At 47.6% G+C, this 10836-nt stretch overlaps 1 pseudogene; it reads left to right on the top strand.

Moving 5' to 3' along the window:
- The first annotated feature begins 1986 nt into the window (after nt 1–1986).
- On the top strand, nt 1987–9326 carry LOC112207360 (nuclear pore complex-interacting protein family member B13-like; annotated as a pseudogene).
- The last annotated feature ends 1510 nt before the right edge of the window (nt 9327–10836 follow it).

Genomic DNA, 10836 nt, shown 5'->3' with positions numbered 1-10836 from the left:
GGCCAGGCTAGTCTCAAAACCCGACCTCAAATGATCCACCCGCCTCAGCCTCCCAAAGTGCTGGGATTACAAGCGTGAGCCACCACGTGAGCCAGGGGAAGTTGTTAAATTTACCACTTTTTAACAATTCCATTTAGGAAAGTTCAGTTGAGCTGTTGGACTTGGACAACTTCGCACCTCTCATCTTTGTCCTTGTCATCTAGTCATCTATACCATTACCTCCTAAGCAGGGACATCATGGGTGCCATGAAGCATTCATGTGTGATGGCATTTCTTTGCTTGTCATTTCTTCATGTGTTTAACATTTCTCCTAGCTCCAAACTGGGCCAGCTACCTTTCCTATGAAATCTAGCAGTAGTTGTGGGATTGACGTGGTTGCTCATTTCATCTTTTTAGATTACCCATTGTTTCTCTCAAAATCCTAGTACATGATTTTTTTTTTTTTATCCTATGTGCAGAAATCAGGAAAAAACAAATTCTACAAAGAATTTGAAAGATACTATTTCAGGCCAGGTGTGGTGGCTCATGCCTGTAATCCCAGCACTTTGGGAGGCTGAGGCAGATGGATCACTTGAGGTCAGGAGTTCAAGACCAGATGGGCCAACATGGTGAAACCCCATCTCTACTGAAAAGACAAAAATTAACCAGGCATGGTAGCAGGCACCTGTAATCCCAGCTACTTGGGAGGCCAAGGCACAAGAATCACTTGAATCTGGCAGGTGGAGGTTGCCGTGAGCCAAGGTAGCGCCACTGCACTTCAGCATGGTTGAGAGTGACACTCCATCTCAAGAAAAAAGTCATTTCAATGACTACCTCAGGAGATTCATAGGTATCTGACCCACATCTGAGATGGGATTTGCATTGCATTTTCGCTATGATGAGAACAAATATTTAATATCTTAGAAGATTAAAAGCATACTGTGATAATATGGAAATCTTGGTGGGAATTCAGTCATTAGTGAGAATGTTTTGCATTAAGTTCAAACCAGCCTCAACGAAGCTGATGTGAGGGAAGGGAAAGTGAACTCTGAGTAGAGCAGGGACAGAAGGAAGATGCTCCAGTGCAGATCAGGAAGGAGCAGGGGGTGAAATGTTACAAATTCTAGAACTCAGAGAGCTGAAGGTAATTACTTCCTTTTCAAGTTGTGAAACACGTTAACCTGTGGTAAAATACTTATAAGATGATAGTAACCATCTAACCATGTTGAAGTGTACAGTTCAGTTGTGTGAAGTATATTCATGTCTTTTTTTTTTTTTTTTTTTTTTGAGACGGAGTCTCACTCTGTCACCAGGCTGGAGTGCAGTGGTGAGATCTTGGCTCACTGCAACCTCTGCCTCCTGGGTTCAAGCAGTTCTCCTGCCTCAGCCTCCCGAGTAGCTGGGACTACAGGCGTGCATCACCATGCTCAGCTAATTTTTGTATTTTTAGTAGAGATGGAGTTTCACCATGTTGCCCAGGATGGTCTCCATCTCTTGACCTTGTGATTCACCCGCCTCGGCCTCCCAAAGTGCTGGGATTACAGGAGTGAGCCACCGTGCCAGCCTCATGTCATTCTTGTGTGTGTGTGTGTGTGTGTGACAGAGTCTCATTCTGTCGCTCAGGCTGGAGTGCAGTGGTGTGATCTCGGCTCACTGCAACCTCCGCCTCCCAGCTTCAAACGGTTCTCTGCCTCAGCCTCCCGAGTAGCTCGGATTACGGGCGCCCGCTGCCATGCCCAGCTAATTTTTGTATTTTTAGTAGAGACGGGGTTTCACCATCTTGGCCAGGCTGGTCTTGAACTCCTGACCCCGTGATCCACCTGCCTTGGCCTCCCAAAGTACTGGGATTATACGCATGAGCCACCGTGCCCAGCCGTCATTCTTATATTATTATTTCCTAGGTGTCTTTCCTGAAGACTATCTTCTGTTCTCGAAATGGACATGATGGATCCACGGATGTACAGCAGAGAGCCTGGAGGTCCAACCGACGTAGACAGGAAGGTATGGCTCTCTTGGAGTCCCCATAGTGTGGAAATGAGTTTGCCCTGGAAAGGGAAAGAACAGCTTCTTGCCCTCAGGTTTCTCACCTTCTCTTCTCCTCACTCTCACCAAGGGCTGAGGTCCATTTGTATGCACACAAAGAAAAGAGTTTCTTCCTTTCCAGGAAATAAAATTGGCCTGAAAGACGTCATTACTCCATGGAGACATGTGGAAAGAAAATTTAGAGCGAAAATCCATAAGAGGAAGGTGACAACGAAAATCAACCATCATGACAAAATCAATGGAAAGAGGAAGACCGCCAGAAAACAGTAAGATGTGCCTTGACACAAATACTGTTGTATGAACCATGTGCCAATCAAAGTAGACAACTGTAAAGTCCTTGAGAATATTTTCTACAATATTTGTGGCACATTCAGTGGGTTCAAAATTGAGTTTGTCCTTTCTGCTTCATTAGTTTAAGATGTATAATTCCTTTCCCTTCCTACATTCTTGTTTGTCATTTTTTCGGGGGAAGAGGAGTTGCTAGTACTGGCATTGGTTTTCCTTTCTCTGTCTTTTTTTTTTTTTTTTTTTTCCTGAGATGGAGCTTTGCTGTTGTTGCCCAGGCTGTAGTGCAATGGCACAATCTCAGCTCACTGCCTTTTGGGTTCAAGCAATTCTCCTGCCTCAGCCTCCCAAGTAGCTGGGATTACAGGTGCCCACCACCACGCCCAGCTAATTTTTGTATTTTTACTAGAGATGGGGTTTCACCATGTTGTCCAGGCTGGTCTCGAACTTCTGACCTCAGGTAATCCACCTGCCTCAGCCTCCCAAAGTGCTGGGATTAGAGGCGTGAGCCACCACAGCCAGCCTTTTTTTTTTTTTTTTTAATTTTGAGATAGAGTTTCGCTCTGTCGCCCAGGCTGGAGTGCTATGGTGCAATCTTGGCTCACTGCAACCTCTGCCTCCCAGTTTGAAGCAATTCTGCCTCAGCTTCCCGAGTAGCTTGGATTACAGGTGTGTGCCACCACATTTGGCCAAATTTTTTTTTTTTTTTTTTTTTTTTTGAGACAGAGTCTCACTCTGTCACCCAGGCTAGAGTGCAGTGGCATGATCTTGGCTCGCTGCAACCTCCACCTCCAAGGTTCAAGCGATTCTTATCCCTCAGCCTCTTGAGTAGCTGGGACTACAGGCATATGCCACCATGCCCGGATAATTTTTGTATTTTTAGTAGAGGCGGGGTTTCACCATATTGGCCAAGCTGGTCTAGAACTCCTGACATCATGATCCGCACACCTCGGCCTCCCAATGTGCTGGGATTACAGGCATGAGCCACCGTGCCCAGCCCAATTTTTGTAATTTTAGTAGAGACAGGGGTTCACCATGTTGGCCAGGCTAGTCTTGAACTCCTGACCTCAGGTGATCTGCCTACCTCAGCCTCCCAGTGTGAGCCACCACACCCAGCCTGGATTGTTGAATTCAATGCTTGGGTCACCTCCAGATTCATTTTCACAGTCTTTCATGTTTTGGTCATATTACATTGTATTTTGCTGCCATATGACTGATCTTTTTTTGTTAAATGTGAGATACTTGTTAAAAATATTTAGCAATGAATTGAGGCCTAGTAGCATGTTATCTTGCTGCAGAAGAGATGGGAGTCTGCTTCTGGGGGATGGTCAGGGGTCCTCCATACAGGCTGCAATTGAGGTCGTCGGTGCAGGCTCAGTCCCTACAAAGGCCAGGGTATTTCCTGTCCACCTCTATTCTGATGCATGACTCTTCTGGGTCTCAACCAGAGCCAGTGGACTTCAGTATGGGTCGCTTTCATTGGCAGACCCTCAATCCACTTGTTTTCCATCTAATCCCACGCATGTGTGCAAAAGCTGCTGTGCTTCTTTGCATCTCAGTAGTTCCTTCTGGAATTCAGCAATGAAACTCAGGGAAATGGGTTCCAAATGCGAGGCTGACTTTTGTCCTGGGTTTCCTTCTCCTCCATCTTCACCTCATGTCTGTTTACTGCCATGTTAGGAATTTGATGTATTCAATCATGGGTTTCATATTCTGTTTGGTGTCCCCCATTGTTCTCATCGGAGATCAGAAGCTTCAGATGCACTTATGTCAACTCAAGAGTAGAATGCTTCCTTAGCTTCCCTCCAGAGTCAGGTTTTGTGTTTCTAGTTCCCAAGTGCACAGCAGGAGTAGTGATGTCCTCACTGGCTTCTCATTTGCATTAAACTGTGAGCTTCTGTAGCGTGGGGACAGGACCCTGCTCCCATTGCATTCTCAGCACCTCACCACACACTCCTTGTTTGAGGCCACTCCAGACAGCATGTGCTGAAGAATGCCCTGTGGTCAGAAACAAGTTCATTAACTTTCTCTTTGAAGTGTTTTCGTCCCTGTTTCCTAGCGTTCTGGGAATTTTTCACATCCTTCCTATAAAACCAAGTATCAGGTGAGATCCTCAGGATCAGGACCATGAATCAAGTGGTGTGAGGGAAACACAGCAAACTTACCCTTTTTAGGCCGTTTCCTTTTTCTGCCCTCAATCTCTGTGAACTTAACCTTGTTAAAGTCAGTCAACACCAGGGTGGATGGTTTGCCGTTGTCACGTATTTTCAGGACATAACACCCTGACTTAGGAGCCATTCCGATCATTTGTAATTCAATAGATGCCCCCAGCATTCAGATTGCCTTTTCTGTCAACCAGGATCTTTAAAGTCGATGACAAGAGTTCCAGTCCTGAATCATGGCAAAGTGCAGTAGTGAACTGCGGGGTTAATGACACCATATTCTGGAACGATCTCTCTATGGCTGATGGTCTCAGTTCCGGCATCAGCCTCTGACTGAGAATCAGGTCTCACACAGGAGGAGTCAGATGAGGAGCAATCCTCTGCTTCCGATGGAGTTAGTTGTGATGAATTGGTGAGGTCTGGTTTTTCACACTGAACTAAAATGAGCTTTCGCTGTGTCAAGCACAAGACTGACCCCAGAGACACACATAGTGCACCTCATAGAAGCTTTTAATAGTCTTTATATTTACTAAAGAATAGGACTAACTATGGAACTATGAAGATGAGCTGGAAATGACAGGTGACTTGCCAGCAGGCCAGAGTGTGACTTTTTTTTGTCCCTCAATGGGAGGTGTCCATTCTCCCTTTGGTTGTGAGAATCAGTTGGTTCATTTGTGGAAAGGTTGCAGGGGGGATCTTTGAATCACAGCCTTCAGATGCCAGAAGGGCAGAGGGAATCCCACACGGGCTGGTGGATCATGTGTGTGCATTTCTCTCCCTTCTAATCTGAGGAAACTAAGCATGAAAGAATGTGAGCATGCAGAAAAGGAGAGGCAGGTATCAGAGGCAGAGGAAAATGGGAAATTGGATATGAAAGAAATACACACCTAGAAGTGAGTTCAGAAACTGAACCCCACCCTCCTGGGAAACGCCCATTGGAGTGTTGTTTTTAACCTCTGTACAATGCTTAGACCCAGTAAATGCAGAAATAGAAACAAATGGTCAGAAGACATATCGTGAGAGAGAGAGAGAGAGTTCACAAAACAGAAAACAAAGTACCTTAATATTTACCAGTGACCAAAAGATGTGAAGCAGCAAAACGTCTCCTGACCCCATTGCCAGCTAGACTGTGTGGAAGCTCGGTTCATACCAGCCATTCTAGGGGTGGGGTGAGTTGTTGTCATCCTTAGGAAAGTGTGTTGTTGTAGGATCAACCACATCCTTCAAAAGGACTATGCCTGTTTATAAGCCCAGCTGTTTCTGCCCTGTGAAACACGGTAAGGATATTAATACAAAGAGAATACAGCTTTATGATAAAAGATGCTCAATGAAGGATGAATTAGGGATATACTGAGAATGGGGAAGGAAACTATCATCTCCGAAGTCAGCAGGCAGTAAGCAAGAGGAGGAATCAATATAGCAACAGTTTGGATCAGACCGTACAGTTTTTTTGTTTTTGTTTTTGTTTTTCTGAGATGGAGTCTCGCTGTGTCACCCAGGCTGGAGTGCAATGACGTGATCTTGGCTCACTGCAACCTCCGCCTCCCAGGTTCAAGTGATTCCCCTGCCTCAGCCTCCCGAGTAGCTGGGATTACAGGTGCCTGCCACCACGCCCGGCTAATCTTTTGTATTTTTAGTAGAGATGGGGTTTCACCTTATTAGCCAGGATGGTCTCAATCTCCTGACCTCGTGATCCATCCGCCTCGCCCTCCCAGAGTGCTGGGACTACAGGCGTCAGCCACCGCGACCGGCTCAGACTGTACTCTTATAGCCATCTGAAATACGTTTTCTAGGTAGAGATAGATTGTGTAAGGGTACAGTTGTGAGGATAACAGAAACATGGCAGATTATTTAAAATCATCCTGAAAGTGGTGCTTTATCTGATGAAAGTGATTGTAATCCATAGGAAAATGTTTCAACGTGCGCAAGAGTTGCGGCGGCGGGCAGAGGACTACCACAAATGCAAAGTAAGGAGCTTCCTCCCCGCAGTTGCAGGATAGTTCAGTGCTGATGCAGATGATGCCACGGCTCTTAGACTCTCTCAACATTCAATTTCTCATGTGTTGGCTTTTTCAGATCCCCCCTCCTGCAAGAAAGCCTCTTTGCAACCGGGTAAGTTTGTTTGTTTTCCTTGCTTTTGAACATAGTCTGCCAGGTCAGGACATGGATACATTTTTCTCCCTACAGCTCTGTGCTCAAGCCCTGCAGAGGGAGATGGCAGAGAGAAAGGCTGCCTACAAGCATCACAGTCCCATCCCTGTTGGTAACCGTGTTGTGCAAAAACACCTTCATCCCCACCCAGTGGGGCCCCTGATCTAATATTCAAAGTGTCAGAGGTTCCATATTTGTAATAGCAAATGGGCCCTGACTGTAAATTAGTGAAGAGTGAATGTAACTTATTACCCACAGGGACAATTCCAAATGAAGGCCTTAAATGATGCTCAGCTAAGCTGGTTCTTGTGTGGCCTCTGTACCTTCAAAAGCTGCCGAGTCCTATGATTACACGTGATGGGACTTGTACACTTGAAGTGAAACACAGTTTTAAAACTTGCTTTGTTTAGAATTCCCACCTCATTTTTCCATGGACAAAAGTATTCTTTATGTCCTAGTGCACTTACAATTTGGTATTACCTGGGAGTGAAAAGAAATATTACAGCCATGCCTAACTGACTTCTTGAGGTAAGATTGTTCTGTCAGAAAACCCTCTCCCAGTTCCCCTGCAGCTCTTCAGGAATCCACATCTCTCCAGAGCTCTTTGTTCTCATGGGTGGCACCTCCAGAGTGAAGAAGATCCTTTGTCAAGAAGGGAAACAGAGGGGAAATGAGAGGGGCCTGCAGGCAGAGCTGGAATCAACTTCCACTCTGCCTCTTGCAAGCTGTGTGACCCTGGGCACAATTTCTCGTTCCTCTGGAAACCTCTGTTTTCTTAGATTTGGAGCAGGGTGGTCACAGTGACCTTGCAGAGTTCTGAGAATCAGAGACAGAACATAAAAGGCCTGGAAAACATTCTCCAAAAAGAAGCTGCAACATGTGTGGACAATGGGCTTTTCATGCCTCTCTTACTGTCTCTTACTGTCTGTTGACCTGGTGCAAGAAACATGCTCTGGTGATGGCTGTGAGGGAGGAATGAGGATAGACATAGACACTCCTGTGTCTCAAACATGCTTCTTTATTACTCTGTTATGACTCTGTCTTCCCTGGGGCAGGACCCCAGCCTGCCTACATTTGCAGACAGACACAGTGGCATGTGGAGACAACAGTGTGTCCCAATGACTTTTCTTTACCCCCCAGCTGTCGGCAGTACTCAATGGAAGGGTGATATCATGACACTGATACTGCTATTTTGAAACCTGGAGGATGGAAAGGTGCAAAAATCTATCACCAGCAACAGAAGGTGCAGACTGTGTTGGTGGCGGTAATTTTGTCCATCAAATGGATATGTGTGAAAGCATTCCCTCCTTTGTCCCTACAGGTCAGAATGGTGGCAGCGGAGCATCGTCGTTCTTCAGGATTGCCCCACTGGCCCTACCTCACAGCTGAAACTTTAAAAAATAGGATGGGCCACCAGCCACCTCCTCCAACTCAACAACTTTCTATAACTCAAAACTCCCTGAGCCTCAAGACACCTCCCGAGTGTCCGCTCCATCCCCTTCCACCCTCAGCGGATGATAATCTCAAGACGCCTCCCGAATGTCTCCTCACTCCTCTTCCACCCTCAGCTCCACCCTCAGCTGCACCCTCAGCTCCACCCTCAGTGGATGATAATCTCAAGACACCTCCCGCATGTGCGCTCTATCCCCCTCCACCCTCAGCGGATGATAATCTCAAGACACCTCCCGAGTGTCTGATTACTCCTCGTCCACCCTAAGCTCCACCCTCAGCTCCACCCTCACCTCCACCCTCAGCTGCACCCTCACTTCCACCCTCAGCTCCACCCTCACCTCCACCCTCAGCTCCACCCTCAGCAGATGATAATCTCAAGACACCTGCCCAGTGTGTGCTCTATCCCCCTCCACCCTCAGCGGATAATCTCAAGACACCTCCCGAGTGTCTGATTACTCCCCTTCCACCCTCACCTCCACCCTCAGCTCCACCCTCACCTCCACCCTCACCTCCACCCTCAGCTCCACCCTCACCTCCACCCTCAGCTCCACCCTCACCTCCACCGTCAGCTCCACCCTCACCTCCACCCTCAGCTCCACCCTCAGCTCCACCCTCACCTCCACCCTCAGCTCCACCCTCACCTCCACCCTCAGCTCCACCCTCAGCGGATGATAATCTCAAGACACCTCCCTTAGCTACTCAGGAGGCTGAGGCAGAAAAACCACCCAAACCCAAGAGGCCGAGGGCCGATGACGTGGACCCATCATCGCCCGAACCCAAGAGGCGGAGGGCCGATGACGTGGACCCATCATCATCCAAACCCAAGAGGCGGAGGGCCGATGACGTGGACCCATCATCATCCAAACCCAAGAGGCGGAGGGCCGATGACGTGGACCCATCATCATGCAAAGCCAAGAGGCGGAGGGCCGATGACGTGGACCCATCATCATCCAAACCCAAGAGGCGGAGGGCCGATGACGTGGACCCATCATCATCCAAACCCAAGAGGTGGAGGGCCGATGACGTGGACCCATCATCATCCAAACCCAAGAGGCGGAGGGCCGATGACGTGGAACCGTCATCACGCAAACCCAAGAGGCGGAGGTTGAGTTAGCTGAGAACAGGCCATTGCACTCAAGCCTGAGCAATAAGAATAAAATTGAGTAGAACAAAATAAAAAAATCAAAAAACAAAACAAAACCCACACTCCAAAAACTAACAAAGAATAAATAAATAATATAAAAATAAAATAAATACTGCAGTCCTTATGTTATTGCTTTGTTTCGATATCTGGTATGATTGCCTGAGGGACCTGAGGTTTTTAATCATGGGGTTTTTTTTTAATCTTTAGAAGTGGTTGGTTATGTAAAATATTATTATTATTATTTTTTGAGACTGGATTTTGCGTGTCACCCAGGCTGGAGTGCAGTGGCTTGATCACAGCTCACTGCAGCCTCAACCCCCTGGGCTTCAAGCAATCCTCCTGCCTCAGCCTCCCAAGTAGCTGGGATCACAGATGTGTGCCACCACGCCTGGCCAATGTTAAAAAATTCTTTAACTTTTTTGTAGAGATGCACTCCTGGACTCAAGCGATCCTCCTACTTGTCCCGACCACCAGCCCCTTTCTGATAAACATTTACACTGTTTATTATCTGATGCCATTTCTATCTTCTTCCTTGTCGTCCAGACATCAAATAATTAGGTTTCTTCGGGGTTTTCTTTTTCAAGTGCTCAGTGTTAAAGATCACTCACATTAGGGCCAGACACCACGGCTCATGCCTGTAATCCCAGCACTTTGGGAGCCCGAGGCGGGCAGAGCACTTGAGGTGGGGAGTTTGAGACCAGCCCGGCCAACTTGGTGAAACCCCACCTCTACTGAAAAACATACAAAAATTAGCTGGGCGTGATGGTGCATGCCTGTAGTCCCAGCCACTTGGGAGGCTGAGGCATGAGAATCGCTTGAACCCAGGAGGCAGAGGTTGTAGTGAGCCAAGATCACATCAGCACACTCTAGCCTGGGTGACAGAGCGAGACTCTGACTCAAAAAATAAATAAAATAAATATCACTTACATTAGATATACCCAAGGGGTGGTCTATAGAGACTTGGAAGCAGTGGTTATTGCAACAGGGGCACGGAAGTCATCTGGCTATGCCAGGGTGCCCAGGGGATACTCGGGGTGGGTGGCATGGTGCTGCTGGGGACTCACCACACAGCACGCTCTGATTGACGCACTGCCAGGAGTAGTGCTCTGTCTTGGGGCTGCAGCCGGCCTCCTCAGCTCGAGTGTAACAACAGTCGTGGCCATGGCAGCACCTGCGGATGTCACATGGGCAGGACAGCAGGTGGGTGAAGCTGTCTCCTGGCCCTCCTCTTGCCAGGACCATGGGTGACTGAAGACCCCCAGGGAGGCACAGCATCCTCTTATCTAAGTTTTTTTTTTTTTTTTTTTTTAAGAGACAGGGTCTTTCTCTGTCACCCAGGCTGGACTGCAGAGGCACAATCATAGCTCACGGCAGCCTTGAACTCCTGGGCTCAAGCAATCCTCCCACTTCAGTGTCCCAAGTAGCTGAGACTACAGGCACACGCCAGCATGCCCGGCTGGTTTTTTAATTTGTATTTCCTTTGAGACAGCGTATCTCTCTGTTGCTCAGGCTGGAGTGCAATGGCTCAATCAGCTCACTTTAGCCTTGAACTCCCGGGCTCAAGTGATACTGCCACCTCAACCTCCCAAGTCTGCTACTACAGGAACACAAACTCCTTTT

Source organism: Pan troglodytes, chromosome 18 (genome assembly GCF_028858775.2).
Source record: "Pan troglodytes isolate AG18354 chromosome 18, NHGRI_mPanTro3-v2.0_pri, whole genome shotgun sequence".
In the NCBI taxonomy this organism is placed as follows: Eukaryota; Metazoa; Chordata; class Mammalia; order Primates; family Hominidae; genus Pan; species Pan troglodytes.
Note: the sequence above shows the minus strand (reverse complement) of the source record. Positions and strands in the feature narration are given on the sequence as shown.